Source organism: Cupressus sempervirens, chromosome 1 (assembly GCF_028749045.1).
Source record: "Cupressus sempervirens isolate cs-2001-9-10 chromosome 1, ASM2874904v1, whole genome shotgun sequence".
NCBI classification, from domain to species: Eukaryota; Viridiplantae; Streptophyta; class Pinopsida; order Cupressales; family Cupressaceae; genus Cupressus; species Cupressus sempervirens.
In genome coordinates, this window is record NC_143118.1 from 358,615,099 (window position 1) to 358,641,546 (window position 26,448).

The following is a 26,448-nucleotide window of genomic DNA, read 5'->3' on the forward strand; positions in this document are numbered from 1 at the left end:
TGTAGAGTTTGTAAATCCTTGCTCCATACCCGTACCTCATCCATAATATTGAAGTCTTGCCTCAAAATTGCCACGATCTTGTCAACATTTTCTTGTGTAGCATGCAACAACTTCAGACTTCCTATGATTATAGTAACACCCCTATCCTCAAATTTGTTTCACCAATCTTGAAAAGCTCTCAAAAATGGACTGAGTTGTACACCTTCCCCTTCTCTAAGAATGGTATTCAAACTCTCCTCGGGGCATTCAGAATCAAGAGGACCAATAACTTCAGCTAAATATCCCTTTAAGATCTCAACTTGCCTGCGAAGTGTTCTAATTTCAACCTCATCTTGTTCTATATGGATGAGAACCTCCTTGACTCCCATAGTCATCATCTATCAGGAAGTATCCCATATAGGCTTTCCTAACATGATATATTTGACTTCATAGTCTTGAAGGCTAACAACTTCTTCATTTGTACCTTTCAGAGGGTGAGCCACTTATGCAAATAAGTCCTGGTTTCGGGTAGTAGTAATGAATGCAAATGGCATTGCATCATGTAATGGAGAGCCAGGCTTGTTCAAAATCTCTGCAATGTCACAAATATCATCCTCCAAAGCATGAAATTGATGCTTGGCACTCCTCATTATCTCTTTTCATTCTAACCTTGATCCTCTTTTGTTTATGTGGAACCATAGGAGAAGCGGGCTCTTCATGCACCAGATGAATGGATGTCTCTAGAATTTCTTCCTCTTCTTGTTGACTTAACAAAACAGGAGGCAATGGAAATTCAACCTGAATATGAGGAGCTCCACTATCTTGGGGTTCTTGGGGATTGGATTCCTATCGCTTGGAAGGGGCCTATTCTTCAACACGCTTTGTCTGAAACTTCTGAGGAGAGGCTCTCTTCCTCTTTTCCTTCTTCTTCTTTGAAGGGTGTTAGTATCCCACTGGACGATCAAGTTGGTAGACTCTTTCTAGCCTGATAGGAGACTGGAGTGCCAAGATAGGAACTATGACTTTCTTCCCCTTTACCCTTTTTGGGTGAGCATGTGCATGGAATATCACTGTATCCAGAATTGGATCAAGTGGAAAGGGTTTCTTGATCCAACTCTTTGTCATTCTGATGACATGTCTTGCTTGTTAATATCATCTCCTTCCTCTCTATCAATTTTTGCATTTAGGATGGGCCTCTCGCCAACTTTATCTATATTGAATAAGGGATCCAGTAGCTCCTGTGAGTCCTACAACCTTATCTCATCTGGGATGGTCAAATGGAGAGCCTTCTCCACTAAATAGAAAGTCATTCTACAATAGTCTCTGATATGAACATCGTAGTCATTTGTGTCATTCATCCAATTTGCTTCAATGGCATCCTCGTGATAGTACTCTTTTCCTGCTAGGTTTTCCACTTTACCAACATTGTCAAAGAATGGCTAGGGAGAGTTATATTTTTCAAGAGGATAATTCTCCCATTCCCACTCGAAAGTTGAGATATCATGCTTTCTCTTTACCTGGTATGCTCCTATTACAAAAGGCCAATCCCAACGAGGCCTTCATTGTTTTTTGATCCTCTCATAAGCTGACATAATCTGCTAGGAAATTTCCATTAGAACCAACTTGTCACTTACATACCTTGGGATTTTCTTTGGATTAATGGATGCACCACCAACCCGAATACATGTGAATGTCCGAAACTAGATGAAATATGCATCGAGAGCTATGATCTGCATCTTGGCTTCATCAAACAACCTCTTCTTATAATCTCCTTCAATGAATCAAATAATGGAAAAGATGAAGGCATCGTTCACAATTCTATACTCCTTGCTTTATGGTGAGAGCTTCTTCTTCACCAGCTGAGGATAGACTATATACGGCCATGCATTAGGATCCTACATACTACCCTTCTTGTACAGCCTGGGATAGTTGGTGGCCCTTGCTGCAAGTAGATATACCACATAAGAAGTCATATAGAATTTCTTCTTGTCCTTTACTATTTGCAACTGGTCATATAGGTTCTCACTAAGTGTGACCTAGCCCAATCCAGCGACATCTTTGCGTGTCTGATGGTCTCAATGAAGTTGACCATGAATGGAGTGAGATGACCTATTGCAGGCAATCCCATAACTCTGCTTAGGAGAATGATTGAATATCCAATGTCATCCTTCATTTATCCTTGAGTCATATTCACTTTGCTGATTGTCTTCCCCCGAGATGGTTTCTCAATGAAGTATGAGGAATATATGATGTCAATGGCCTCTTGGCAATGATCCTTATGCCACTTCTCAACTACTTCATATGAAAGCCTGATGAACTGATCGGCTCTAGCTAGATGAAAAACCATCTCAATATTATCAAGTCATAGATCCAAGACAACTTCCCCAGTGATGTTCTTTACCATCCTTTAATCAGGGACACAATGCCAAGATAGGGTCATAATCAATTCAACTAATTGCATGGTCCTAGGATGTGATGTTACATTTACTAATCTGGAATAGATTAGGGCAGATCTCAAGGATGAACTTTCGATTGGATTGTTACAAACTCTCAAGAACTCTCCCAAGTCCATGTGTCCAAGTTCTATGTCTTTGATCTCAGAGTATTCATCGTGCAACCATGATTTCGAGGTTATGCCTTGGAACTTGTACACAACTGGTTTTTTTGCTGATCTGAATGTGGACGCCATCTGATTATATTACTTGCATGTCATAGAAAAAAGACCATGATTAATTATTAGATACCGAAAAAGAAAAGCAAAATGTTAAAAAAAAAAAAATCCCCCTTAGGGACTTATTTGTTTTTTAAATTTTTTTTAAAAAATATATATATATTTCATTATTTTTTAAAAAGAAAATTTGAGGGAGTGCGCGGCGGCAATGCAAGGGCATCCATGTGTGCGTGCTAAAAGGGGCATGACCCGCACACGCATGCCGCTCGCACGATGGCAAGGGCAGCATGCATGCGCCCCAAAAGGGGCATGGCTAGGTGTGGGCACCGTGACGGCACCACGTGTGCGCCCCAAAAGGGGTGTGGCCAAGCATGGGCACTGCGTTGCTCGGGCATGGTCGTAGCAGTGTGCCCAAAGGGCACACAATGTTCACGCCCAAAAGAGTGCGGTGAGCAACACTGCAGCAGTGCGCCGCTCGAGCGCAGGGCGCGGGGCAGCGTGCGCGTGTGCCTCATGGGCACGTGGCATTTGAAGAAAGGGGGGTTGAGTGTTTTACCTCTCCCTTCTTGCTCCTTGGACAAAAAAATGAGTAAGGAAGAAGGGGAGGGAAGGTTTTTATAACCCTCTCTCTCTTTTGCAAGCGTACCGTGCCTCAATGTGCGCGTGCTATATGATTTTTTTTAATAAATTTTTTATTGGTGTGTTTTTTGATTCTTTGATTTTTTTTTTAAATTTGTTTTTTTTTTTTTACCCTAAAATTCCTAACTAAAATTTCTTCTCCCAACTCTCAAACTATGAGTCTTAGAGTCAAAAAAAAGTAGGGGGTCCCCATTCCTATTGAGGAATGGGGCATGTGTTGTGGACACCACAACAGTCTTCCAAAAGGGTGTCAGAATATGAAGTTTTTTTGCCACCTTGTTAAGCCATTTTCTAAGTTGTGTGCCAAAAGGTGAGCTTGGAGACCTAATTCCTTGTAACCCTATTAGGCCTAGTTAGGAGCAATTTATTGAAATTTATAGAGATTTCTATGGATTTTTGGGTGATGAGAATTGCAATGGTCCCAATGCCCTAGAAAAAATCTCTATCTCCATTGTTGGGAAGTCTTGATTATGAGTGGATTAGTTGATGTGGGTGAACCAATAAAGCATCTAAGGCGAATTGCTTGGGATGAGTTTATTTCTTCATTGGTGTGGACAAGTTGAAGGAGGTAAGTATTGGAAAGGTGATCCTTCTAAGTTAGGGTTAGTGAAAGAACCCTAATAGGCTAGAGAAGTGGCCTAGAGAAGACCCTAGGAGAAGGTAGGGTTAGGAAGCAAGAGTTGTTTTTATATCATAGTGGTATTAGAGCCCCAAAATATTTGGGCTTGTGGATGGATGTTTTAGACTATAGAAGAATCAGTAGGTGAGACAATAATGGTGACTAATGTAGAGTTATCCAAAGAGATGGGTGAGAAAAAGGAGAGAAATAGAATCCTTGAAGAAGCCCTAGAAGAAATGGAGACTAAGCTAGAAGAAGTTGCTAAAGAAGCCAATAATAAAGAAAAAAGAAGGTGAAAGTAGTGATGAAGGAAAGGAAAAGATTGATGAGGAAGACATCATACTTGAACTAGACCCTCCATTGAATGAAGAAGCATTCTTCCATCCATCAAGGCATTGGGAGGAAAAGCCCTAGAAGGAATTCCATTATTTAGTGAAAAGATGGACACTGATACTGAAATGGAATGGATTGAGGGCATGGAGAATAGTTTTGAGTGTGAAGGTTTCATAGAGGTACAAAAGGTAAAGGTTGAAAAATAAAGACTCAAAGGTTCAACATTGACATGGTTGAAATACATGCTAGATGAAAGGGTTGGTATGGGTAAAAAACTATAGCTAATTGGAATGCCATGGTGACTAAAGTGAAGGAGAATTATACACCTAAAGACTATGAGGCATAATTACATAAAAGGAGGCAAGGTCTAAATAAAAAAGACTTGGATGTGGCCTCTTACATTGAGGAATTTAAAAAATTATGCCTAAGGTCCAAGATACAAGAGGAGGAACATGCTAAAGTAGTAAGATATTTGGGTGGACTAAAATGGAACATCTTAGAAGAGCTAAGCCTATGAATCCATAAAACTATTAATAAGTGTCATAAATTCAATCTTAAGGTGGAAGAAAATAATATAAAGGAGGGGGACTCACATTTCAAAGGTAGAGGCAAAGGAAGAGACCAAAGAGGGCATAGAGGTGGATACCAAGGTAGAGGTAATAATCAAAGAAACCAAGGTGAGTCTAAACTTGCTGAGTAGGGTAGTGAAACTAATTCAAGGGGAGGTTATATAAGATTAAGAGGCACTCAAGGGGGCTCTAATAAAGGGGGAGGTGTAGGTAGGAGTAATTCATACTTTGCAAGTATGAAATTTTACACTTGTGGTTAGTTGGGTCACCTTGCATGTAGATGTCCTAACAAGCCTACTTCTCCAAATAATGATAAGAGAGTTATATATGCACATGAGGAAACAATGAGTTCCAAGGTACCTAGGGTGGATCATATTGAGTCATAGATAGGAGAGAAGTTTATTATTAAATAGGGTGTTGATTAGACAACTAGTCAAGGATGAACCCAAGCATAGAAGAGCCTTATTCAAAATTAGGTGCAAGATTCTGGGTAAGATGTGTAAAGTTATTGTGGATTCAGGCTCCATAGATAAAATTATATAAAAGGAAGTAGTGGATAAGGTCAAGTTGGCTGAGATACCTCATGTTAACCAATAAAAGGTGACATGGTTGAACAAAGGGCAAAGTGTGTTGGTAAATGAAAAAAACTTGGGTTAAGTTTTCAATTGCAAGCTATAAAGACAAATTTCTTTGTGATATATTTCCTACGGATACATGCCATCTGCTATTTGGAAGACCTTGGCAATATGAAAAATGTGTTGTCTATGATGGAAATGAGGATTTCATTTATTTCAAGAAAGATGTAAGAACTTTCAAGATTTAGTCCTTATTGGAGAAATATGAATTATAGTCCACAACTCTGGGTGTATTGTTGAGCAGTGGGAAGGACTTCATTAGTGCCCTTAAGCATGAAGGTAGTGAATGGTACGCATTCTTCTTAAGCTTAAGGGAGAAGAGAAATATAAGCAAGAACCCTTACCAATTGAAATACAAGAGATGCTTTTAAATCATAAGGATATTGTCAGTGATGGAACTCCTGCAATGTTACCTCCAAAAAGAGTGATAAGTCATTGGATAGACTTTGTACCTGGTGTATCATTGGCTAAAAAATTAACCTATAAGCTTACTCTAGATTAGAATAGAGAGGAAGCTAGGTAAGTACAAGAACTTATAGATTAGGGTCTATTAAATAAGAGCATCAATCCTTGTGTAGTGCTAATAGTTTTGGCATTCAAGAAAGGAGGAAAATGGAGGCTTTGTATAGACTCTAGGGCATAAACATAATCACTATAAGATATATGTTTCATGTACCTACTATTGAAGACTTAATGGATTATCTTGGAGGAGCTCAATATTTCACAAAGTTGGATCTCAAAAGTGATTACCATCAGATAAGGATAAAGGAAGGTGATGAGTGGAAGAAAACTTTTAAGACCATAGATAGATTGTATGAATGGCTTGTGATGCCATTTGATCTCTCAAATTCTCTTAGCACATTCATGAGACTTATTAATGGAGTGTTGAGAAATTACACGTGAAGGTTTGTGGTGGTATATCTTTATGTTATACTCATCTTCTGTAATACAAGAGAAGAACATCTTGAGCATGTGGAGATGGTGCTAAGGAAGTTTCATGAAGAGAAGTTGGTAATCAATTTGGAAAAATGTGAGTTTTTGAAGCAAGAACTTGTGTACTTGGGATTTGTGGTATCCAAGGGATCTTTGAAGATGGACCAAGACAAAGTTGCAACTATCCTAAACTAGCCACGACCCACCACAACAATAAAGATAAGGAGTTTCCATGGGTTAGCTTTATTTTATAGGAAATTCATTAAGAACTTCAGTGGTATTTGTGCACCATTTCTAGACAACATTAAGGGTGAGATGAAGACCAAGTTTAGGTGGAAATTTAAAGCAAGAGATGCCTTTGAAAAGGCAAAAGAAGAAATTGTAACACAACCTACCCTTAAGTTACCTAGTTTTGAATAAATTTTTACCTTAGAGTATGATGAAAGTGGGATGGCAGTAGGGGGTGTATTAAGCCAAGAAGGTAGGTTAGTATTAGTGAGAAGCTCAATGAAGACATGAAGAAATAATCTTCTTATGACTTGGAATTGTATGATTTGGTCCAATCTCTTAGGAAGTGAGGGCATTACCTTCTACCCAAGGAGTTTGTAGTGTTTATTGACAACCAAGCCCTTAACTACATCAATACACATGAAAAGTTAAGAAATAGACATTTTAAATGGATGGAATATCTTCAAGCATTCACATGCATCATCAAGCATAAGAAGGGATAGTTGAACAAGGTTGAAGATGTATTAAGTAGGAGGATGTTGAACATTCAAGAAATTCAACTACATAGCATTGGTATAAAGAGTTGCAAGGACCTCTACAAGGATGATAAAGACTTTGATAAAGCCTATACGGTATGCTCTAAATTTCATAATTATTTTCATAGTTCTTTTGATAATTATACCTTGTAAAGTGGACTCTTGTTCAAAGGAAACCAATTATGTGTTCCTAAGGGTTGCATGATATAGAACCTTATCCAAGAAAAGTATAATGGAAGCCTAAGTGGTCATTTTGGCATTAACAAGACCCTATAGTTAGCTCAAATGTTCTACTATTGGCCAAAGTTGTCAAGGGATGTGAGAAGATATGTAGAACAATGTGTAGTGTGCATGAAGGAAAAAAGAGGAGCTAGTAATGCAGGTTTGTATCAACCTTTACCATTCCATAATAGGTCATGGGAGTGTATTAGCATGGACTTAATTGTAGGGTTACCTGCAACAAAGCAAGGTCATGATAGCATCTATGTTGTGGTGGACAAATTTAGCAAAATGGGTCATTTAATTCCTTGTAGAACTACCCATGATACTATCCATATTGCACATCTATTAGTTAAAGAGATTATGGGGATCCATGGACTACCCCTAAGCATTGTGTTCAATAGGTATGTCAATTGTATGAGCCATTTTTGGAAAACTTTGTGGAGTAGGTTGATAACTAACCTATCTTTTGGTTCAACTTACGACCCTCAAACTAATGGCAAAACTAAGGTGGTTAATAGGATGTTGGGTAACTTGTTAAGATGCCTAACTAAAGAGTGTGGTCAGATATGGGATGAAATTATTCCTTAAGTAGAGTATGCATATAATGACAGTGTGAACATGACAATACGTGGAAGCCCATTTGAGATTGTTTATGAGATGCATCCAAGGGGTGTGTGTAAACTTAGAGACCTTAGGGCTATGGAGTATAGGAGTGGTCAAGCTGAAAAATTCATTCAAAACATGAAGGACATTCAAGAATAGGTGAAAAATACTATACAAGAGACTACACAAAGATTGAAGACTAAAGTAGATGAGAAGAGAAAGGATGTTTAGTTTACAGTAGGTGATTATGTCATGGTACACTTGAATAAGTCTAGGTTGTAGAAAGGAGTACCTACCAAACTACAAATGAAGAGAGTGGGACCCTCTAAGATTCTATTTAACTATGGAGCTAATGCATATAAGGTGGATCTGCCTAGTGATTTGAATATTTCACCTGTCTTCAATGTGGCATATGTAACCAAATTTAAGGGACCTATAACTGAAGTAGATGTGAACAAATATAAGATTGGCAAGGATATAGCACCTAATGTCTTACCTCCCAATGTGGAACAAGAGGCAGAGAAAGTACTCGATTCAAGGGCCAAGAAGACTACTGGACACAAGGTGTACATGGAACACCTCATCAAATGGAAAGCTAAGACAAAGTAAGAGGCAAGATGGGTTGCAGCTACATACTTCAAAAAATGGGGAATTTATGAGGACATATTTTCTATAGGAATGACTTGGTTCACCTTTGTGAGGAGCATGGTGTAGGAGCACCTAGGTAAGGCTACTTAGTAACCTAGGGTTCCTAGTAAAGTTTTGGCTCATAGTGGCCTTAGCAAAGCCACTAGTGTAATAAAAGGGCTAGTGTATCCTAGAGATTGATTTAGTCATTAGGTAATAAGGTCCTTAGGAATATTCGATATTACTAGTTTGTCCAATGTTGCTAGGTGTTGTGCAATTGTTTTCATCATTGTTAAAGGTGTCATTTGTGTATTTAGAGGGGTGGATTGGACAAAGAAAGGATGGAGTGGTAGTTTCATGTCATAAGTGACATATTAAAGTATTTGGTAGAGTTTCATAAGGCTTTGACGAAGTCTTCTCTAACTAGGAAAATTGTTATCAAGTTGCATGATGACTTTGCAAAAATTATAAAAGTTGTCATGACAACTTTTATTGCAAAAAGTGTATTTTTTGAGCACTAGGTGGAATAACCACTTTAAAGTGGTTGGAAAAGGTGTGCTGGACCTATATAAGGCCTCCCTTAACCTGTGATAGAGGTTGGATGGCATTTTGATGAAAGTTGATTAATGAAAAAACAACCTTGTTGAGCAATTTTACCACAGTCTAAGCATTTTTTGTTCTTTGGGTCATTGAATGGATTGAAATCTAGACTATGACCTGTGTATGAATTAGTAGATGTAAATAGTGGTTTCTATGTGTGATTAGATAGGTATTTTTGTTTCTTTCCTTTGCATTTTGGAAAATCTTTTATTTTCTCATTGTTGCTAGTTTGAACCAAGTAGTTTTTGAAGATGGAGTTATAACTCACATTTCCACCATGACATCTATACGATTCCTTGAAATGTGTGAGATTACTATAATTGTACAAGATTTTGGGATCTATAGAGCATGTTTGGAATTTTTAGAGTGATGCCCTAGGCAAGCCAAATGAGCATGATTAGGGATCACAATGATTGAAATAACATTGGATGGAATTGAGTGCATTGGTTGCTTCAATCCAAGTGAATGGAGGGAAATTTGTGAGAGTGGAGAAGTCCTATGCCCAAGGAGAATTCCTACTAACATGTTTTGATAAGGATTTTAATAAACCCTTGTGAATATTGTCCACATATTGGGAAACCCTTAATTTTAGGCTTAAATATAGAAACCCACTATATGAACAAGTTGGGGAAGTGAGACCAAATGAATCTCAAAGGTCTTCCAAAAGGTATCAGAATATGAAGTTTACTTTCCACCTTTTTAATGCATTTTCTAAGTTGTGTGCTAAAAGGTGAGTTTGGAGACCCAATTCCTTGTAGCCTTATTAGGCCTAGTTAGGAGCAATTTCTTGAAATCGATAGATATTTCTATGTATTTTTGGTTGATGAGCATTGGAATGGTCCCAATTCCCTAGAAAAAATCTCTCTCTCTCTCTCTCTCTCTCTCTCTCTAATGTTGGGATGTCTTGATTATGAGTGGATCAGTTGATGTGGGTGAACTACTAAAGCATCTAGGGAGCTTTGTTTGGGATGAGTTGATTTCTTCATTGGTATGGACAAGTTGAAGGAGAGATGGATTAGAAAGGTGATCCTTCTAAGTTAGGGTTAGTGAAAGAGCCCTAATAGGCTAGAGAAGTGGCCTAGAGAAGACCCTAGGAGAAGGTAGGGTCAAGAAGAAAGACTTGTTCTTACATCAATATGAAAGACTACATAATTTACTTGGTGAAGATTGGATTTGCAAGAGCTAATGATAACAACAATCTATACTTGAGGATTGGTAATAACAATGAGCTATAATAACTTAAAAAATGAATACAATAACTTGTTGATAGTGCTCTACAACTTGTCGATCGATTGCTGCCCAACTTTGAAGTTGAATTTTGAATCCATGGTAGGGCCTAAGCCTCTAGATACTCCACCCTGCTCGAACCTACAAATGGTGCTTGCATTATGTAGGGACTTGGAGGACATGATGGATGGTTGTGGGTCCATGGGGCATGAAGGGAGGACTTTTTCCAACACTGTTGCCTTAGGGAGTGGGAGTCATGCTAGTTTTCCTTTGGAGTGTGGTCAAAAGCTGGTAGATGGGACCCTGACTAGATGAAAGAACATGCTAGTGAGTTCTTTAGTGGCTAATGTCCCTATGGAGGATCCCAAGATTGCCTATGGAATAGATGGTCTTGTAATCTCCCTTCCAAATAGTCTGGTGGATAGTGTGACCTTTGGGCTCAAACTTTGTGTTGTTGGCAAATTTTTTGCCTTTAGACCCATTATCGAAATGGTTTGTAAATGGGTGAGTCAAAAATGGAAAGTTAGGGGTAGTGTGGGTGTTTTAGCAATGCTGAGTGGCCTTTTTTGTTTCAAATTTATGACAGAGGAGGATATCAACCTCATTCTTTCAGGTACCTGGTATTATACAAAACATTGTCTTGCCTTGTGCAAAGTTAAGTAGACTAGGTCCAATCTAGGTTAGATTACCTAGATTGCCCCTTGAATTTTGGGATGAGAAGATCCTAATGTGGGTAGGGAATTCTTTTGGTCACTTTTTCTTTTTGGACAAAGTGACCATGCAAAAATCACGACTAGTTTATGTCAGATTCTATGTAAATGTAGCCTTAAATCGTGCACTCCCAACTGTGGTTACTCTTAAGACCAAGTGGGGGGAGAAAGTCCAACCTATTGAATATGAGAATGTAGGCTTTTTATACCAAAAATGTGGTCAATTTGGACACCTTATTGTGGACTATAAGGCCCAAATGCAGAAGGATAAATAAAAGGTGGGTTCACTAGGTATTGGTATAGATACTGGGGGGAATTGTCAAAAGCCCCAAGATAGGAGGAGGAGACTATTGATATTTTTTAGTCTCAAAATGGTTTTGACATTTGAGTGTCATCGCACTTAACCATTTTCTACATTGGAGTCGAGCACACTATGTATGCTAAGCCACAACATAAACCGAGTCAAGAAATTCAACAAGTGCCAAGTGATCTTTAGGTGCGGAGTAGCCTTCAGGTGCCAAGTGAAGATCAAGTGCCAAATGACTTTAGGTGCCGAGCATGATACAAGTGCTAAGTGATATTTGAGTGTCGATTCATAGACGATTCTGAGCAATACATAAATGCAATAGGAGCTGAGTAAGCTAGTTTGTTACATGTGCCGAGCATCTGGGATCAGTAAGTGTCGAGTAACACAGGATACACATATGAGTCTATAACTTTACAAATGCAGATGTATAACATTTTCATGGCCAACATATGGCAAATCTCAAAGGATTAAATGATAAGATCAAATCTTTTTTATTTCCTATGCAATCTACATGCAGCCAATAAGAAAAATGGAGAAGGCATGCAACCAATAATACAAGTGCAAGGAATGAGCAAGAAACAGAGATTCAATATGGATCGTAGATCCACATCTAACCCTAAGTCTTTGAATGTCTTTATAAGGAAGACTTAGTCTTATTGTATGGAGATGGATGAAGGTGTGGAAGGAAAACTATTTTCAGAGTGAAGAATATCAGATCTCAGAGGATCAAGATTAGAGAAAGCAGATGAAGTGCCTGTATTCAGCAATCAAAGGATTGTAAGCTTTTAGGTTTATTATACCTAATACTCTCTAGCAATTGTATTAGAAAGGAAATCCTATGGTGATAGGTTAGTTTAATAGCTATTTTGTAGATCCTTTAAATAGGTGATTAAATCCTTTAATAGGGTAACACTTCATGTAAAGTGTTTGTAAATCCTTTAACCAGGTCACTCTTGATACATTATAAAGCCTTTAACAGGGCAGACCATCAGAGGTGGTTAAACATCATTGCTATAGTAATTTTTGTGGGTATCATCCCCACTCCAGTTTTACCTTCTTATTCCTAGAGGGTTTTTGGGTTACCAAAATTTCTAGTGTTATGTGGTGATGCACATTTTTTTTATAATTGCTTAATGTCGATATACTTGCATGTACATTTCAATATTATGTTATTAAGGATTTGAAAAAAAAAAAGGTTAAAAGCTAGTACTTCTAATTCACACCCCCCCGCCCCCCCTCTTAGAAGCATTCTTTCCATTAAGATATTCCAACAATTGGTATCAAAGCTGCAAGGTTCTCACAAGAGGAAGTCTAACAGCTTGGAGAAAAAGGTCTGAATATGGAAGTCTTCAAACTTGGAAAGATTATTGACAATCAAGTGATTGATGTGCAACTAGCTCTACACAAAGTAGAGGAAGCAAGGGAGGAAATAAGAAAATCCTTGAAAAGAAGAAAGGATATAGCCATAGCTGAAAATGATAAAAACTACAAGGAGATAGATACCACAAAACTATTTGCCAATGGAGACACTAAAGAGTTTGATGCAGCAATAGTAGAATTGATGGAGAAAAAAAAAGTTCAAGTAAAAGAGATAAGATCTCTCAAGATGGAAAATGAATCACAGGCCATAATGTTATGTAAAATCACTAAACAAAAGAAAAGAGTAGTCGAAGATAAAGTCATGATGGAATATGACAAAAGAAATCTTGCAAACAAACTTGAAGAAAAATGTACTAAATTAACAAGGATGTCAAACATGCAGATGGATACACTTGCCCAAATGATGAACCTTCATCATGAACTCAATATGAAAGATATTGAGATATCTACTCTGAAGATGCAGAATGAACAAATGGTGAATGGATTAAACAAATAAAAAGAGGTAGCAAAGAATCTAAATAAGTCAAGTGAAGCCATCAAGTACTTTGAACAGTTGATGAAATTTCCAAGATCAACCCATGATACATCAGGACTTGGATACAACAGCACTAAAATTGGGGAATCATCAAAGAATGTTGAGTAAAAAGGTGACAAAGGTAAGGATTCTAAACCCATTTGTCATTACTATTAAAAAAAGGGGCATACTGCTAATATTTGCAGAAGTAGAAGATTCAATCAGCAAAACACACCCAAGAGCAAGAGTTACTGTCATGAGTGCAACATGCAAGGACATATGACACAAGATTGCAAATCCAAAGTCACAAGGACACAAAGATTTGATGGACATTGTCATAATTGTAAAAATTATGGAAATAGATCATTTGAATGCAGATCAAAGCCTATGTGGGCATCAAATCAACCAACAAAAAAAAAAGGAAATGAAAGTCAGTACCATTGGGATTACAACACTAGGTATAGCTGTCATTATTGTTAGGAAAATGGACATATACCCCAGAACTGCATAAGAACACATTTCAAAGGGAAATATAAAAGATGGTTGAACCAAACCACATTTTTTAGTTGCCTAAAAATTGGTCAAATCAGCAGAAACTGTCCTACAAGGTCAAAGGCACCAAAGATTGAAGTAAATAAGGGCAAAGAAAAAATTGATGTGAAACACATAAGAATAGACATTAAGAAAACATGGTAGAAAAAGAATGAATCAAGTTCATCCAATGAAAGGGTCACTTCACCCACAAGGTTAAGTGATCATCTCTCATTCAATTAAACAAAAGAAAGAGACTACAGGGTTGTTACATATAAGAAAGTATCATACATCAGCCCTAAACCATGAAGAAGCAATGCAAAGTAGAAATAAGCATGAAACAAGATGCCAAGACAAAATGTTAAATGATGATGCCGAGCTATCTTTGGATACCAAGTAAAACTCCAATACATGTCGAGTTCCTAAAAGTGATTGAGTTGATAACTGATGCCGAGTTGAGTAACTCCTATGGAAGCCAAGTGAAGTGGAAATGTAGTGCAAGCCGAGTAATGTCAAAAATCCTTTAGAGGTTGAGTTTGTAGTTGAGCATTTAATGCGATGGAAATAGGGTATATTATCATGATTTTAATCATTCTTCCTCATTGCGATCAAGAAGCAGAGAAGAGAAAGAGAGCAGAGTGACTTCATAACAGCAAATCCAGCATTCCAAGCAGATTGCAACCCCTTACAACACATTTTCATCGATCTTGAGGTATTTTTCATTTGTGCCGAGCTACACTATTTCATATTTTTGTAAAAAGAAAACCTTAGTTTGCATAAATGGCTTCGAGTTCTAAGACAACCTAGGACAAAGAGTCATTTGAAGTCCAATTAGTATCTAATGAGGTTAGGCAGCCTGATTTTCACCCTATCCTTGAAGTTGCATACAAAAATGATCTCGCCAGAGCCCTTTCTTGCATACCCCCAAATATTGTTATGGTTTAGGATGTAAGGAGATGCTATAATTGTAAGATAGGAGCCATAGGAGACATGGAAATAAGAGAAGCCTATGCAAAGCTGTGTGTCAATGGAGTCTTGAAAGATGAATACACAATTGCTGAAAAGAAGGGTTTAACATGAGTTTTGAGTTTTCCTACCATATTTAAAACAGAATGGATCAGACTTGTGTTGAGTAGAATTCATGATGGTAGTCTGTGGTTAGAAGATGTCCCTGTCAAAATCACAAAAAGAATCATTCATAGGGTAACTGGATATCCTACCCTAGATTGGTTCAAGACCTTGAGAAGTGAATCCAAGGAGGTTATAGAAAAGAACACAGGTGCTCAGTGGAACAAAAGAGGAATGACAATTCACACCATTCAGGATCCTTTAGTTGAGTTTGTTGTTAGAGTTATTGCCCACAAAATCTAGCAATCCAGTAGACTCAATAGTGTGCCATGTATCGCAGTAGATGTAGGCTACAGACTGGTGAAAAAGGATCATACTTATGATCTTGCAGAACTGCAACTACAATAGATTAATGAAAACCTAGCTACCATAAGAAGGACAAAGGGTGCTCAATGTAAATTTGGAGCAATTTTGGTTTGTGTATTCTTTTATGTTCAAAATGAATTTCCCTCTTTTGGAAAAGTTACATGGAGAAGTGATAGAACTATCATATGCCAAATTAGTGAATATATAGAACAAATGGGAGACAATTTTGATACCCTGATGACAAGCTATTTTGAGGATTTTAAGAAATCCATGAAGCAAAGGATGAGAATACTAGTTTCCTTAGTGGAAAAACATATTAATGATATATGCTTCTTAGTTGATATTGACTTCACCTATATCCAAGCAGCAACTCCAAGGGTGAGATGGCTAAGGCCATTTGGTTATGAGATCAACATAGATGAAGCATCTGCAGCAATAATTACATTGTTGGCAGAAGAGACAGATAAGAGCACCCCACACTTTGGCACTTATGATGTGGTAAGGTCAAAGATAAATATGGAATTAAAAACTGCCTCCACATTGAAAAAGAAAGATAAATTGATGAAGAAAATTAAGAAGAAATTTGGTGAAGGAATAGAGGTTGAAGTTGAAGAAGAAGATGATGATGACAATGATGATGGTGATGATGAACAAGAACAAGGCCTAATTGAATTAACTCAAGGCCTAGGTGAAGACAAGGAGGAAGGTGCTAAGGAAGAAGAAGCCAAGGAAGCACCAATCCAAGCCGAGCCAAAGAAGAGAAAGGCAAAAGAATAGCCTCTAGCTTAGCCCACACCAAAGAAAACTGCCATGCCATCACCCCAAAAGCCAACAACTAGAGGTACAATGAGGACCTGCACACAAAAAGCTAAAGAGGAAGCCACAAAGAAGAAAACAATCAAGAAGACATAGGAAGAACCAAGGAAAATAAGAAAATATGTGGCTCAACTTGATACTGATGAAGAAGATCAATCTGAAAAGGTAACCCATTTTTTAGTTGATACATTATGTAAAAAGATTGTAAATGGAGACTTAAGCAACATAAATAAAGTTGATTTTAATAAGTTCACTAAAGATGAACAAAATAGAATAGAAGAATCAGTGTATGGAATGATGACATAGTTCAAGTATACTCCTCTTGAACTAGATGGACAATTGCCAAATCAACTATCTAAAATTGTAGAAGATAGATGGCATTTTTGTTTGAAAATGGAGAAGGAGATGAGAGAATCAACCCTAGCAAGCATACTGCCTAACTTGACTAAGGAGAAAATAGAGAAAGTAGTCAAAAGGCATAATACTAGGTTTACACCTAAGTACAGGGCATTCTTCATTCTCCAAAACAAAATGGAAGAAATTGTACAAAGAACAAAAAAATCATTGAAGATCTTGTACAAAAAGATTGAAGATTTTCTTGAAGAAGAATACAAGGAAGAAGCTATTGCTCCACTAGAAGAAAGAAGAAAAAGGACAGAAGAGAAGACAGAAGTAGAGTAAGGTAGACAAGAAAAGAAGGAAGAAGAAAAGAAACAAGAAGAAGAAAAGAAGGAAGAAGAAAAGAAATACATAGAGGAGGAGACACAAAAGCAAGATGAAATGGCAACAACTGAGCAAGAGTAGCAACAAGACTAGAGTGTGCAAGACACACAATTTCCACCTTCTAGCCCTCCTCATGTACCCATCACACCTGCAAAAATTGTAACAGTACAAGATGTTCCTAACACTTCTGCTTAGAAGATCAATCCATTAACTACAGAGGATCTTAAAAGAATCCTTGACCAATCCACGCAACAAGCAAGATTATGTGTAGATCCAGTATTGGTCAGTATGGATGAATTATAAAAACTAGCAAAAAATACAATTAGAGATAAGGTGAATCCACAAGAACCACCTTCCATAATCTCTATAGCTACTAGTGGTCAACTTCAAATGCCAACAGTTGTTTCATTAGGTATAGTTGACACAACAATACAAAAGTCGAGTGCAGCAACAAAGAAAGAAACAGAACAAATAGGACAAACTATTACATCTGATCCTACAACACAAACTCAAGGTGCACTTCCTAAAATTACAATACTTGATCAAGGTAGACAACAGGAGGAGAAAATAGAGGAAACCCCTAAAGAGTAGGAGGCAATACAAACATTGATAAATTTTCCTACCTCGGGGACTCCTTCACAAAAGCCATTGCAAATATCAGCACCAGGATCTAGTTGTGCAAAAGTTGCAAGGGTACTTCACTATGGAGACCCTGAACTAGATGAGGAGATAGTCATACCAAGTTATGACTCAAAAACAATAAACATTGATCAAATCAATGAGGTGCAGGAATCATTAAACATAAGAAAGAGGCAAGAGATACTCAGGAAGGAGTATCAACAAAAACAAACTTTACATGAAATTAAAGACATATTTATGGATGCCTTCAGTATTCAATCACCAGATGAGCCCAAGCATATCATGGAACAATTATCAGATATTGTTGACTAGGTGACAAATGTAGACCAAAAGACAAATGCAAAACTTATGGAATGGTCTAAAAGAAAATTTGAAGGGAAAGTTAATGAGAAAATATCCAGTGAAATAGCACTTTCATAGATTGAATTGGAAAACATCATAGAAAAAGTGAAAAAGGTACTTGAGAATATATTCTCATTATACAAAAAATTGTGTGACTTTTCATACTTCACATAGGAGACAAGCCAAAAGATAATGAGCATGGAGAGGAATTTGAATATTTCATGCATGCAGCTACCAAAAGATCCAACTCAAAGTGAGAAGCATTTCACTCAAACACTTCACACTCAGAAAGAAATAGCTGTATTAATAGCAGAAGAGGCCACCATCAAGGCAAAATTGATATAGCTCTAATCCTCCATTACCTCACATTTAGAAGTACTCCATAAAGAATAGGTCTATGTTGAAGTTGTTCTCAAGAAAGATCCAAATCTTTCTACTTCAGAAGGACTTATTCACCTTGCTGCTGATACTGCCATCCAGCACAAGTCATGGGAAATTGCTTTGCATAATTGGGATGTAGCTCTCAGGATGATTATGGAGGTAAACAACACATTTTTGGTGAAATATGGTCTTAACCCTTAAAACCCTTTGACATCAGTGTCAAAAAAAGGGGGAGACAAGATGAAAAGGGGGAGACAAGATGAACGGGGAAGACAAGATGAAAGAGGGAGACAAAGAGACAAGTTAATAGGGGGAGAGACAAGGTAATAGGGGGAAACAAGATAAAAGGGGAGCATGATATATAGCATAAAATTTTGGATACCAAGATAGCACAAATAATGGCACAATCAACTTAGGGGGAGTTACAACAATTTTGAGGTATATATTGTATATTGCAAAATTTTGATCAAGGTTTTTAAAAACCTAAATGTACTCATAAGGTCAGCTAAGTGTTTTTATCACTCATGTCAAAGGGGGAGATTGTTAGTCTCAAAATGGTTTTGAAATTTGAGTGTCATCACACTTAAACATTTTCTACATTGGAGCCAAGCACAATATGTATGCCGAGCCACAACATAAGCCGAGTCAGGAAATCCAACAGGTGTCGAGTGATCTTCAAGTGCCGAGTAGCCTTCAGGTGCCAAGTGAAGATCAAGTGCTGAATGACTTTAGGTGCCGAGCATGATACAAGTGCCGAGTGATATTTGAGTGTTGAGTCACAGACGATGTCGAGGAATACGAAAATGCAATAGGAGCCAAGTAAGCCAGTTTGTTACATGTGTCGAGCATCTAGGATCAGTAAATGTCGAGTAACACAGAATACACATATAAGTCTGTAACTTTACAAATGTAGATGTAAACCATTTTCATGACCGACATATGACGAATCTCGAAGGATTAAATGATAAGATCAAATCTTTTGTATTTCCTATGCAATCTACATGCAACCAATAAGAAAAATGGAGAAGACATGCAACCAATAATACAAGTGCAAGGAATGAGCGAGAAATAGAGATTCAATATGGATCGTAGATCCACATTTAACCCTAAGTCTTTGAATGTCTTTATAAGGAAGACTAAGTCTCATTGTATGGAGATGGATGAAGGTGTGGAAGGAAAACTATTTTTAGAGTGAAGAATATCAGATCTCAAAGGATCAAGATCAGAGAAAGTGGATCAAGTGCCTATATTTAGCAATCAAAGGATTGTAAGCTTTCAGGTTTATTATACCTAATACTCTCTAGCAACTGTATTAGAAAGGAAATCCTATGGTGATAAGTTAGCTTAACAACTATTTTGTAGATCCTTTAAATAGGTGATTAAATCCTTTAACAACGTAACACTTCATGTAAAGTGTTTGTAAATCCTTTAACCAGGTTACTATTGATATAGTGTAAAGCCTTTAATAGGGAAGGCCTTTAACAGGGCAAACCATCAGAAGTGGTTAAACATCATTGCTACAGTAATTTTTGTGGGTATCATCCCCACCCCAGTTTTACCTTCTTATTCTTGGAGGGTTTTTGGGTTACCAAAATTTCTAGTGTTATGTGGTGATGCACATGTGTTTTTTATAATTGCTTAATGTTGATATGCATGCATGTACATTTCAATATTATGTTATTAAGGATTTGTAAAAAAAGAGAGGTTAAAAGCTAGTACTTCTGATCCCCCCCCCCACTCTCAAAAGCATTCTTTCCATTAAGATATTCCAACAATATTATGGAGGTTCTCCTAGTGCTATCCACCCTAGGAAAAGAAGTGCATAATATTCTTGGGGAGGGGAATTCTTTGGAGGATAGGAAGAAATTGGAAGAATACCCCTTTAGCTGGGATTTGGAGGAATTATTGAGTTCACCCATGGGGGGATTGAAGGAAGGAGATTTGTTTGAGAATGGTGAAATAGAGGTTTACCACCCTCTTCCTCGCTCCCCAACAAAACTGGGAGGGGCTAGCCAACAGGAACTTATGGCAATAGAATGTGATACCTAGGAGAGAGTTTGTACTCCTTTAAAGATGGTTAAAGCCTCCCTAGAGGAGATTGCAACTAAATTTATGGAAAGCATTGATAAGGTTGGAAAGGAGATTTTCCCTACCTCACCATAGAAGGGGGACATTGGGGAATGGGAGGTTCAGAAAAAGAAGAAAATGGGGGGGGGGGGGGGGGGGGGGGGGGGGCGACTAGATGTGGGGGCTTTTGGGATAGCTAGAAGACTATCTAGCAGAGCAACCAAGACAAAACAAGTAGCAAGGGATGTGGCTAGTGGTAAGCAACTTACATTGGAGACAATAACTAGAGGTAAGAAATGAAATTCCTCTCTTGGAGTTTAAGGGGGTTAAATCATCCCTAGAAGCAATATGCACTAAAAAAGTGCATATTTCAGGAAAAAGTAGACTTTGTTTTAATACAAGAAACTAAAATGTCTAGTGCTAATTTTGATAAAGTTGCTACTCATGTTTGGCCAAGTGTTGCCTACATGCATATGGATGTTGATGGCTCGAGGGGTATTGCTACTTTGTGGAACTCGAACTCTATGATAGGAGTTGAGGTTTGGAAGGATAGAAATTTCATAATAACTAATTTTCAAACTATTATTCAACATTGGGGGCTTATCAATATCTATGCTTCTAATAACAAGGTAGGGAGGAAGAAAATGTATGATAAAATGTTAAAGATTTTAGAAACAAGGAAGGATAAGCAATTGATGTGTATGGCTGACTTTAATATCCCCCTGTACCATTCAGAGAAATTAGGAGGTAACAGGGACTGTCCTAAAAGTTTGTAAGATCTAAATGATTTTATGAGCATAATGGACTTTATTGATGTGGAACTGAGAGGAAATCCTTACACTTGGACCAATAATAGAAAGGGGAGGGACCTTATCTAGGTTAGACTAGATAGGCTAATGGTGATAGGGAACTAAAACCGACTTGGTAATTCCCTGCTGGAGGACCTCACTAGAACTGCTTTAGATCATTCCCCCTTAATCTTTTAGTAGGAGGAAAGTATTAAAAGTGGGTTGAAACCTTTTAGATATGAGATAATGTGGCAATCTCATCCAGAATTCAAAGATAGAGTTCAAGAATGGTGGAATATTAGGATAGATGGTACTGCAATGTACAGACTAACCCAAAAACTTGATAACATAAGGAGAAATGCTAAAGGTTGAGCTAAGAGCTCTTTTAGAGACCTATTTAAAGTTAAAGATGAAGTGGAGGAAAAACTCAAAAAACTCCAAGGGGAGATTACTGAAGGAATTAACGTAGCAAGTGCTACCCATGAAGAAGAGGAATATAGAAAAAAGTGGAAAGAGATTACTTTGAGGAAGGAAATTTTTTGGAAACAAAGATCAAGAGTTCAATGGCTAACGAAGGGTGATAGAAACACTACTTTCTTCCATAGGTCAACTTCTAACCATAAAAGAAGAAAGACAATTAGAAGGTTGGATGGGGAAGGGGGAAGGATTTATAAGGATCAGGAGGAAATGGGAAGACATATGGTGGAATACTTTAGCAAGACTTACACCAAGGACAATAAAGTAGGAAATTTGGTGATTAGAAGAAGCTTGATTAATATGATACCCCAAGTGCTAGGTATGGTGGAAAAAAATCACATTCTAGGAAACATCACAGAGGAGGAGGTGAAATGTGCAGTGTTTTCGATGAAAGCTTATAAGGCCCCAGGTCCAGGTGGTTTTCCTCTAGCTTTTTTCCAACACTTCTGGGAGGTTGTTAAATTTGAACTGGTATGGGTTACTAAGGATTTTTTAGAACTGGAAAGATGCTAAGGAGGATCAATAAGACTTTTATTGCTCTAGTCCTTGAAATTCTGACACCTTTGTGTCTTCTATATTTTAGACTTATAAGCCTATGTAATACTATTTATAAAATATTTGCTAAATTCTTGGTTAATAGAATAAAACCTTTTTTGGAAAGAATTATTAGCATTCCATAGAAAGGATTTGTTTTGGGGAGACAAATTCTAGATGCAGCGATAACCACACATGAGGTTATTCATTCAATGAAAAGAAACAAAAGACCTAGTATGGCCTTCAAATTGGATATCTCTAAGGCTTATAACAAGTTCAAGTGGGATTTCCTCTATGAAGTGCTTGCGAGAGTGGGGTTTAATAAGAAGGTTATAAATTTGATCAAGATGATGGTTGGTTTGGTTCAGTATTCTGTCCTTCTAAATGGGTCCCCCTGGGGTAATTTTGGAGCAGAGAAAGGTCTAAGATAGGGTGACCCACTTTCTCCATACCTTTTCATCATGGTGGTAGAGGTTCTAGGGAGGTCTTTCTCTAAACTAGTTGATACTAGTTGTGTGAAAGGGGTTAAGCCTGCCACTACTGCTGATCTTGAAGTTCTACAACAATTTGTAGATGACACATTCCTTTTTGGAGAATCTTTAGTTATGGAAGCTGAAGCTTGGAAAACTATTCTTTGTAATTATGAAGAAAGTTCAAGTCAGCAAGTTAATTACCACAAGAGTAAGATTTATTTCTTTAATATTGACACCCCATTACAAAGGAGGATAAGGAACATTTTGGGTTTTTAATCTACCAACCTCTTGGATACTTATCTTTGCCTACTACTAACCACTAAGGAGGTGACTAATGAATTCTGGAATACTATAGTGGAAATAATTCAGAGGAAACTTGCTGGTTGGAAAGGGAAGATCCTAAGCAATGCTAGCAAATTACAATTGCTCTCAGCAACCCTCTAGGGTATTCCTATTTACTTCCTCTCCCTTTTCAAAATCAATTAAAATATGGCTGATAGGATTGAGAGAATACAAAGGAACTTCCTCTGGTCAGGAATAGAGGAGAAAAAAAATTGGGAAGAGGTGTATAAGCCAAAGGAAAAAGGGGGATTGGTAGTAAGAAGATTGTGTGACCTTAATAAGGCTCTCCTTACAAAGATTGGTTGGAGATTGGGAGAAGATAATACTGACTAGGTTAATATTATGAAAGCTAAATATCTATGTAATTCCCTCTTCAATTAGAATCTTTTCAATAATGACCTCCCAAGAGGCTCCAAAATCTAGATGAATATAGTTAAGAGTAGAGGCTTATTGAGGGAAGGGATAAGGTGGATATTGGGGAATGGTCATAGCATCAGATTCTGGGAAGACAATTGGTTGGGAGGGAAACTGTTGGTTTTCAACAAATTCAAAAGACTAATGGAGCTACTTAATGTAGAAATAGGAAGGAAGGTGGAGGGCTATATTGATCATGAGAGGAAGTGGAATAAATTGTATAAAGATACCTACTCTTAGGAGGATATTCAGCTTATCAAGGAGTTGGAAGAGTTGATAAGAACACAGAGACCCCCTATCCTGATCTAGGAGGATGCTACAATCTGGGACTTAACTTCCAATGGTAACTTCATAGTTAAATTAGCTTGCAAACACCTCTTTAGCAAGGATCTTTGTCCACCATTATGGAGTAATGTTTGGATTAGTAACCTCCTCCCTAAAATCATTTTTTTCTGGTGGACAGTTTAACATGGAAAAATTTTAACCATAGACAATCTGAAAAGAAGGGGTTTTTATATAACAAACTGTTGCTATCTCTATATGGAAAAGGAGGAGAGTATTTCCCACCTATTCCTTGAATGTCAGTATACCTTAATGATATGGGCTATGGTGTGGGAAAGATTTGGTTTGGATTGGGTTATGAGGGAAAATTTATGGCAATTTGTGGAGAACTGGTACTACCCCTTCTATCACCCAAAACTGGTCTTTCTATGGAAAATTGTTCCACCATATCTTTGCTGGCATATATGGAAAGAAAGGAATAACAAAGTATTTTGAGAGGAGGAAAAACTGGCGGAGGTGGTTTTTGGAATAATGGAGAAATTGCTAAAGGAAAATATCAGGGTTCCCAAATGTAAGATGCCAAAGGAAAAACTAGGTAGGCAAGAAGGTCAAATTGCTGCAAAATGGAGCATTCATGAGGATTTTTACCATTTTGATAACTCAAAAATGTTAAGGAGATAGCAAACGAGATGAAAACCACCTACCCTTACACAATTTAAACTAAATTTCAATGGTGCTACTAGAGGAGGTATAGGAGCAACCAATGGAGTGTTACCAGATGGGAATTAAGAAGAAAATATAAGCTACAGACAACGCTTCTAGCTATACACTTTTACAATTGCTTATGGTCAAAGCTCTGGCTTCAATTGTTTTTTAACTCTTTTCAATTCAATTCACTAGAACAATTACCAATAACACAAGACAATATGAATCAAAGACAACTTGGATGAATCATAGACAAAGCTTACAATTTACTCAAATCACAATCTCACTTAATCAAAGTTAAGTCTTAAATGCTCCTTTGTATTCACTTTCTCTCAAAATAGTGCTTACACAAACAAATTTATGTTGGTACAATTTCTCCAGAGTTTTCTTGCATAAAGATAATGATAATTTTACAATGAGAGGGCACTCCTTTATATAGGCAAAGAAGTTGAGAAAAAGGTGGAGGAAAAAGTGGGAGCAACTCAACCAACTTTGACCTAGTCTAACTACAGAAAATAAAGAGTTACATGCAACTCACATTACATCCTTTACATACACATGCAACTCGTATTACATGTAATTACACATCTTCATGTAATACATCCTCTTCAATTACAAACATGAAAGAAGAAGAAGACGAAAGAGAGTTGAAACAATCCTGAAGGACCTTGTACTTGATGATGCAATCTCGGATGATCACAGGATCAAAAGTTCCTGTACTTTGTACTGCTGTATTCACCTTGATAACCATGGTGTTATGTCTTTTGATAGTTTGATGTGATTAAACTTTTCTCGTTCAAGTTGTCATGAATTCTCCTTTGTAGATCAACACAAACTAGAGTCTTTGACACTTTGAAAACCTTCTTGACGATGTCCAGATGTACACTCGGAACAACTTTCCATCAGCACCTTTAACTCTTTAAAAAAAAAAGTAAAGTGCTTCGCGCATGGGAATGCGTGCAAATGGAGATTGTTGATTTTCAATTGTGACTTAGGGTCTTCAAGACATCATTGCACAAAAAATAATTACATGTAATGAGGAATGGAAAGTAAGATGACATGCAAATGCAGATGGAGGATGAGCTTTTACATGTAATTGCAAATGGAAGATGAGGTGCAAAGCATGGAAAGATGTGGAAAATGGAAAAGTATGTATTTTCTCATAGAGGCGTGAATGCATATGGAGAGGTGAAAATGAAAGCGGAAAATGAGATTACATGCATATGTAGATGATGAATGAGATGAAAAACATGTAATCCCATTTGTTGGATGAGATGGAAAATGTAATGACATGGAAATGGAAATGGAATGTGAAAGATGACGATGCTTTCGCATTAAAAAAAAAACTTGTAATTTCTCCAAATGGAGAAAAACTGGCAAACAAACACACAAAACCAAAACAAAAGAAAAAGTATACCTTTGAAAACAACTCAAAACATGCCAAGACGCAATGTACTCCATAGTTCAAATTCAAAATTGGGACTTGGGGAAGAACCAAAAACATAAAAATGAAAGAAACCTTCATATTTAAAAGAAAAATAAAAATGCACTTTCTGAGGTAAATGAAAACTTCATATTTAAAATAAAATGCACTTTCTAAGGCAAAGATTTTTACAAATGGAAACCATGTAATGATTTCATGCATAAAATTAGCAAAGATAAGCATGAATTAAAATGCAAGAAGGAAGAAGTCTACTTACATGAAGAATAAGTGCCAAATTTGAAGGAAAAAGATGCTCTTTGTTTGAAAATTCTTCAAAAAATGATGAGACCTTTTCCAATCTTGCAAATTCAAATGGTAGAGGGCAGCAAACAAGGAGATTAAGTTGCAAGATGCCAAAACGTGCCCTAAATCCTCTCCAACTTCCAACGTTTTCAAAATTTCATGCTCTTGAGACCGGATGGGAATGGCAATGCGCTATTAGTCTATGCAAGTAATGTGGGGAGTGGAAGTAATAATATGGCTGAGGCAATGGCTTTGTTATGGGGTCTTCAGCTAATTAGTGAAATGCAACTTAAAGAAATAACCATAGAGGGGGACTCCAAATTAATTATTGATTTGGTTAATGTTGTTTCCCAACCAGGATGGAATATTTAGACTATCATTATGGACATCCGACATATTTTACAAAGGATGGAAAAGGTCCACCTACAACACATCTATAGGG

The 26,448-nt window shown here is 37.3% G+C and overlaps 1 pseudogene; it reads left to right on the top strand.

Moving 5' to 3' along the window:
- The first annotated feature begins 2,923 nt into the window (after positions 1-2,923).
- Positions 2,924-26,448, top strand: part of LOC149577738 (type I inositol polyphosphate 5-phosphatase 8-like) — a 36,183-nt pseudogene continuing 12,658 nt past the window's right edge.